Here is a 5,885-nt window from a genome sequence, read left to right as displayed (position 1 = left end):
TTGAATGTCTTTTTGTTTTATATGTTGAGTCAAATCTGTCCTGCCGCCAACTAAGCATTGTCTTTCCCAGTTGTGGAAATGTCTTGAACTGCAAACATGTCGAGACGTCAGAATGGGGAATCAGAATATGTGTTGAATGTTCATTCTCATACCCGTCATTAAGCCTTGTTCTCGTAGATGAATGTCAAAGAATGAATAGATTTGATTTTTTCATCCCACTGTGCCACCCAACTGCTGCACATCAACTCAGGTTCAATTATCATGAGTGGGTAAAGTGGACAAGCTGTTAAGAGTGCTTTTCTAAAGGCGGGGAGTCCTCCAGGGCGGTTTATTGGTTCCACTACATTTGTAAATACGTGAGAGAGGAAGTTCTTGAAAGTTTACTTTGTCCCTTCAGCTCGACTGTAGGTTTCCCTTTTTGAAGTTGCTGTATTGTGCAAGTAGTCACTGCTGTTGTGGTTTTTTTCTACCTTTTAGACGATAAAGTTTGTAATGGGGAAAATGAGAAAAGCTGGAAGTTTTGTTTTTTCTGTAGCAAAGAGGAAGTTTGAAGCCCATGGGGAAACATTTTTAAGTGACCGTTGTGCTAGCCTCAACCTCCCCGTATGTGAATGTGAAATGTACATTTTGTAAAACAAAAAGATAACTTATGAAGTCAAAAAGAAATATTTTTAATGTTTCCTTGTGCAAAAAAAAGAGCAATGTTTACCTTCAGTGTTTCTTTTCCAGAAATGAAAAAAAGAAAATAAATGTTACAGATAAATGTAAAAAAAACAAATGTAGTTTGCGTCATAAAAAAAAAAGGAAGAATTTAATGTCAAGTAAACTCAATATGCAAGCACTCCTCTCCGCTTGTAGGCAAAAAAAAATGTAAAAGACCAAATCAATCGGAAGGAGCAAGAAACTAAAGAGGCGACGCGTAGAAGAGCTCATCAATATTATTGTTGTTTCTGTTCAACGGGCCTCCAAAAGAGTAGTTTCGACTTTGTGAGTCGTCAGCAGAGGGATTCATTAGTGGAACCACACAGTGCTCACTGAAACTCAAAACATTTTACAGCACAGAACAGGGTCGATTCATACAGCATCATGTGGACTCACTGAATGAGCACAATAATACAAACGCAACTCTTACTCTGATGAGGTTAACCCGGTTAAACGCCTCGATTCTATAGTGTATTGCATCTTCATTAATCACAGCAGACATGGAAGAGAAACAGATGAATGTCCTCATTATTTGGGTGGTATTCGTATTAACTGGTACAACTTAAATTAATTAGGTTTATTTACTTCTAAGGCCACTTAAAGGTTGATAACAGGCCTCCTAAGGGACCTTACAAAGGAGATTGGTGAGGAAAGAGGGGCCAGTTTATGTTTTAACTTTAATAGTATTTTTTTTGTTAATATTTTCTTTCGAAAAAGTGCTACACCTTCCCCACATTATATAATAGTAATACAACACTATTGACTGGCTTAATTCAGTTTGCCAGTAATAACTAAAAGTGCACAAAGAATAAGATGGTATAATGACATGCCAAGTCTCCCCCCCCAAAAAAAAAAATACCTATGTGATACATGCCATTAAAATCACTTTATTCCATGTATTATGTAAAACCAGAGATATTTTAGCCTTGCCAACACATCTGTCCCCCTCCTGATTATTTTAACAGTTTCACAGGACACGTGATTATTTTGAAGGCACATTCGTCACCGTTCACTTTATTCTGTTTAACAAACAGGGCAGTAAGCTCTGCCATTCGCGTTGATTCGGTTCGACTCCTCCGTCGCAAGTCACCAGCGCCGGCAAGGCAGTAGATTGCGCAGTCATCTCCACATGGGGTAATATAACTACCCGACCAACAGCACAAACTACTACCTCAACCAGCGCTTGGCCCCCGGTGCTCTCAGCCTTTTTTTTCCTTTTGTCCTCTTCGCTCCATTTTCAATCGGAATCCCCGTTCAGTCAGTGTCGCTGTGCGTAAAAGCGCACGGGGGGAAAATGGCGTGCGCACAAAAACGTGGCCGCAATAAAGCGAGACAAAAAACCGCACCCAAAGAAAGAAAAAAGAAAAGAAAAAAAGCACCTCCTGTACCTTTCACATATTTCATGCACCCGCTGCTCTCCTCAGATGACCTCGGTGAAAACGGGATATGGCAGGTAAAGGGCGACGGGGCTCTCCTACCAACAAAAATGTAGTGATTGTGGTATTAATATTGCTTTTACATAATGGCATTAAAAAGTAAAAATCTAGCATAACGTGATTGAGCCAAGCGAAGAAAACAATGTATGATCGGCACAGTTCGGCTACGCAACAATGCTGCAGACATCAAAACAATAAATCACGCTTGCAAAGATCACCATAAACATATCACAATGTCTAGCAATTTTAACTAACGCTACAACACATGTCATTGTTTACTATTGAAAACAAATTAATTAATTTATTAAAGTATTTCTTTTGCATTCGAGATAGACAGAAAGTCACAATAAACGCATATCGTTGTATAAATATTACCGAGATTTTGTTGGATGTGATAAACTGCACACAAAAAAAATTCCACATCGTCTCCTGTGCTTCACCTTGCAGCTTGCACCGCAGCAGACTGTTTTATAATCTATTGTTGTCCGTTTCTGCCTCTGCGTCGCGAGGAAAAAGTTGTCCCGCAATCAATAACCGCTCGGTTCAAAACACGAACGCGTGTTCAAGTCCACATCGGGGCGACACGCGATTTTCTTTTGCCTTTTTCTTCCCCGAAAATGCCGCATGTCAGGTAGATGTGGGAAATGAGTGGATTTGGTCGGCGCGGCGTGGATAAAATTCGCGGGGAACGTCAGGACGGGTGTAGGCACGAGCGGAGATCAGAGAAAACGCAGAGGTCTCACTCTGACGTTTTTTTTTTTTTATCCAAAACTCCCAAACGGAAGAGGGAAACGCGATGAGCGTGCCATCAGCTGGTTGAGCTTATTTTTCCCCAGCCAATCAACAGTGTCTGCTAAATGAAATCAATAAAAAAAACATATTGAAGCAGTCATATGTGAACTGACTAAAATATATACTCTAATTAAAAATAAACATTTATTTTCTCTGCTCCATATCAGCATTTAGGTTTCGGTTATAACGACCTCTTTGAACTCAGTAGGTTGGTTTCTGTTTTCTCCTCGCGAGCGATCCTCTGTCCCGCACACAGCCCTTCTCTTCCTCCTCCTCATTGGTTAGGAGGATGAGCCGCTGCTCCGGGGAACCTCCCAGCTGTGAGCGGGCAGAGAACCCGTCAGAACCCGGAGAGAACACCGTGTTCCTCCTCCACAGATCAGCCTGCAGCTGCTGCACACACTGGGGCAGGGGAAGAGCGAGAGAGCGAGAGAGAGGCTTTGTTTTAATTCCTTCTCAGGGGGGTGAAAAGCAGCGTAATGTCCCTGTAAAGCAAGAATTAAATGATCATAAAAAGTATCTTTTGGGATTTCCCTTGAACTTTGCTACTGATTATGTGAGAACTAACATGTGTACTTTTAAATTATTCATGAATACACAGTAAAACACTCCAGAGACAGAGTCTACCCATAAAACGAGACACGCGCACCGCAGGCCGAGGCACTGCAGTGCAACAGAATTAAGAACCAGGGCCGGAGGGAAGCTTTACACAACTTTATTGAAGATTGTGTATGAATACACATGCACATTTCAAATGTAAACCCAAGTGAACTCAAGTGCAGCCAAACCTGGAACCCCCTCATTATGTCATCATGCAAGGATGTCTGGATTAATTTTTACAAAAAAAAGTCCCAAAACAGAACAATCCTTTTTTTCCCCTTTTTCTTTTTAAATATTCCCTCCCTGACAAGAGCACAGGTGAGACCTGGCAAACTATTGTACGCATGGACTCGAGAGCCCCCCCCCCCCCATGACATTTCAGGTCTTGCCAAGGTTTTAAATATATTGTCCGTTTATTATTAAATGCTTACATATAAATAAATAAACTTTATCAAATGTGCACTCACAGAGTGAACTCTTATGTACAGTATTGTATAAGCCTATAGTAGCAATCGCATCTCACTCAGTCAGGATGATGGAGGGGGGTGAGTCGCCCCAAAAGGCAAGGCAGCGCTGAGGCGATGAATCGCAGAGATGATGCTCATAAAGGCATGGTACACGTCTAATATTCGGCGGCAACAGCAGGTACGCTGATGCAAGTTACAATGGAGGAACAGGTAGAAAAAGGAAAGAAAAAAACAGAGCACTCCACCATGGAGAATAGTTTCATCACAAGTCACACTGATGGAGGGATATCCTGCATTTCCACTGTATCGTGATCCCAAAAGCTGATGGGGCCTTTTGGGCAGACTCACCCTATTTTTCAGTCTTGTCCCCCTCCCATCCTCCTTCCCTCCCTAAAAGCTCAGGACCACAAAGAAGCACCCCCCCCCCCCCCCCCCCCTTTGAAAACGGACTCATTCAGCAGTACCCATGAATTCATACAGCTAATACCAAAGGCGAACAACCCTTTACCATCACATTCAACCAAACCAAGAAAGGGAGCCATGGGAAAAAAACAACAACAAAAAAAAAAAGGCATCAACCACATACATCTGGTCAGTGTTCATACCATTCAGCATACATTCTGGCCCTCTTGTGGGGAGATGACGTGGCTGCGATGTAACGAGCAGACAAAATGAGACGGACATTCGAGCACGCATGTGTGTGTGTGTGTGCGTGTGCGTGTGCGTGTGCGTGTGCGCGTGTGCGTGTGTGTGTGTGTGTGTGTGTGTGTAGTGGGGGGGGGCATAAAAGAGGGTGCGAGGTGTGATTGGTAATGTGCAAATAAAAGGCGACCGGTCTGAGATTAAGAGTTAAGGCCGAGGTGATCTGAAACAAGAGAGGATCCATCCGATGTCAGCGAAATCACCGATGTTCCTAATCTCACAGTGCCTCGAAGATGAAGAGCAGAGAGAGGGAGAGATGAAGAGCAGAGGGAGAGATGAAGAGCAGAGAGAGAGCGAGAGAGAGCGCAGAGTCATGGTAAAGCCTTCAACACCACCTATGAATAACTGAAAGATGAGATTTGTGGCGTAGGACTTAAGAGTCATCCAGCTAACTTTGAAAGTTAGCTGGATGACTTCTAAATCCTGCTTCATTTTAGGTTTCAAGAAACAAATGATCAACAGAGGAGACCAGAGAGAGAGAGATAGCAAAAAGCAGGGCCTTAAATCGCTAAAGTTCATGCCGATACACTAATAATCTGTCTAAAAAATGCAAGATCACAGCAGTAGCAGCAGCAGCAGCATAACGCTAAGACAGTTTGGCTGTTCGACACTTTATAAAAACCAGCTATGAGCGGAACTTCTCTACATGAAGTCTAGACTGTCTCACTGCTGGCTCACTGAAAGCAGCTTCCTATGTTACGTGAGGAAACCCTCTGAGAGACGTCATGGTACAGTTGCAGTATGTCTGGCAATAATACATGAAAAAAAAAAAAGGTGGATAGTTGGTGATTGTGCAAGTTCAAAATGTGTCAGCGCATCATGAAAACCCGATATGATTCAGTGTTTAAAATATTTACAAGGTCTAAATGATAATAAAATGACAAATAAAATGATATTCCAATAATGAATTGCTCTCAAAAAAAAAAAATATATATATATATATATATATATATATATATATATATATATAGAAAAAAAACAAGAAAGGAACACAAAAAGCAAGGGGGGGATTAGCCTCTAAATCCGTCCCCAATGTCGTTCAGTGACTCTTTTCAGAGAGCAGGTGAGCAGATCCTAAATGAATGGACGTGGCGACACGCACGCACGCACGCACGCACGCACGCACGCTAAATGAATGGACGTGGCGACACGCACGCACGCACGCACGCACGCACGCACGCACGCA

Source organism: Cebidichthys violaceus, unplaced genomic scaffold (genome assembly GCF_023349555.1).
Source record: "Cebidichthys violaceus isolate CVI_PGR_0920_01 unplaced genomic scaffold, fCebVio1.0.p SCAF_21, whole genome shotgun sequence".
Lineage (NCBI taxonomy): Eukaryota > Metazoa > Chordata > Actinopteri > Perciformes > Stichaeidae > Cebidichthys > Cebidichthys violaceus.
The sequence above is the reverse complement of the archived record's forward strand: the minus strand, read 5'-3'. Positions refer to the sequence as shown.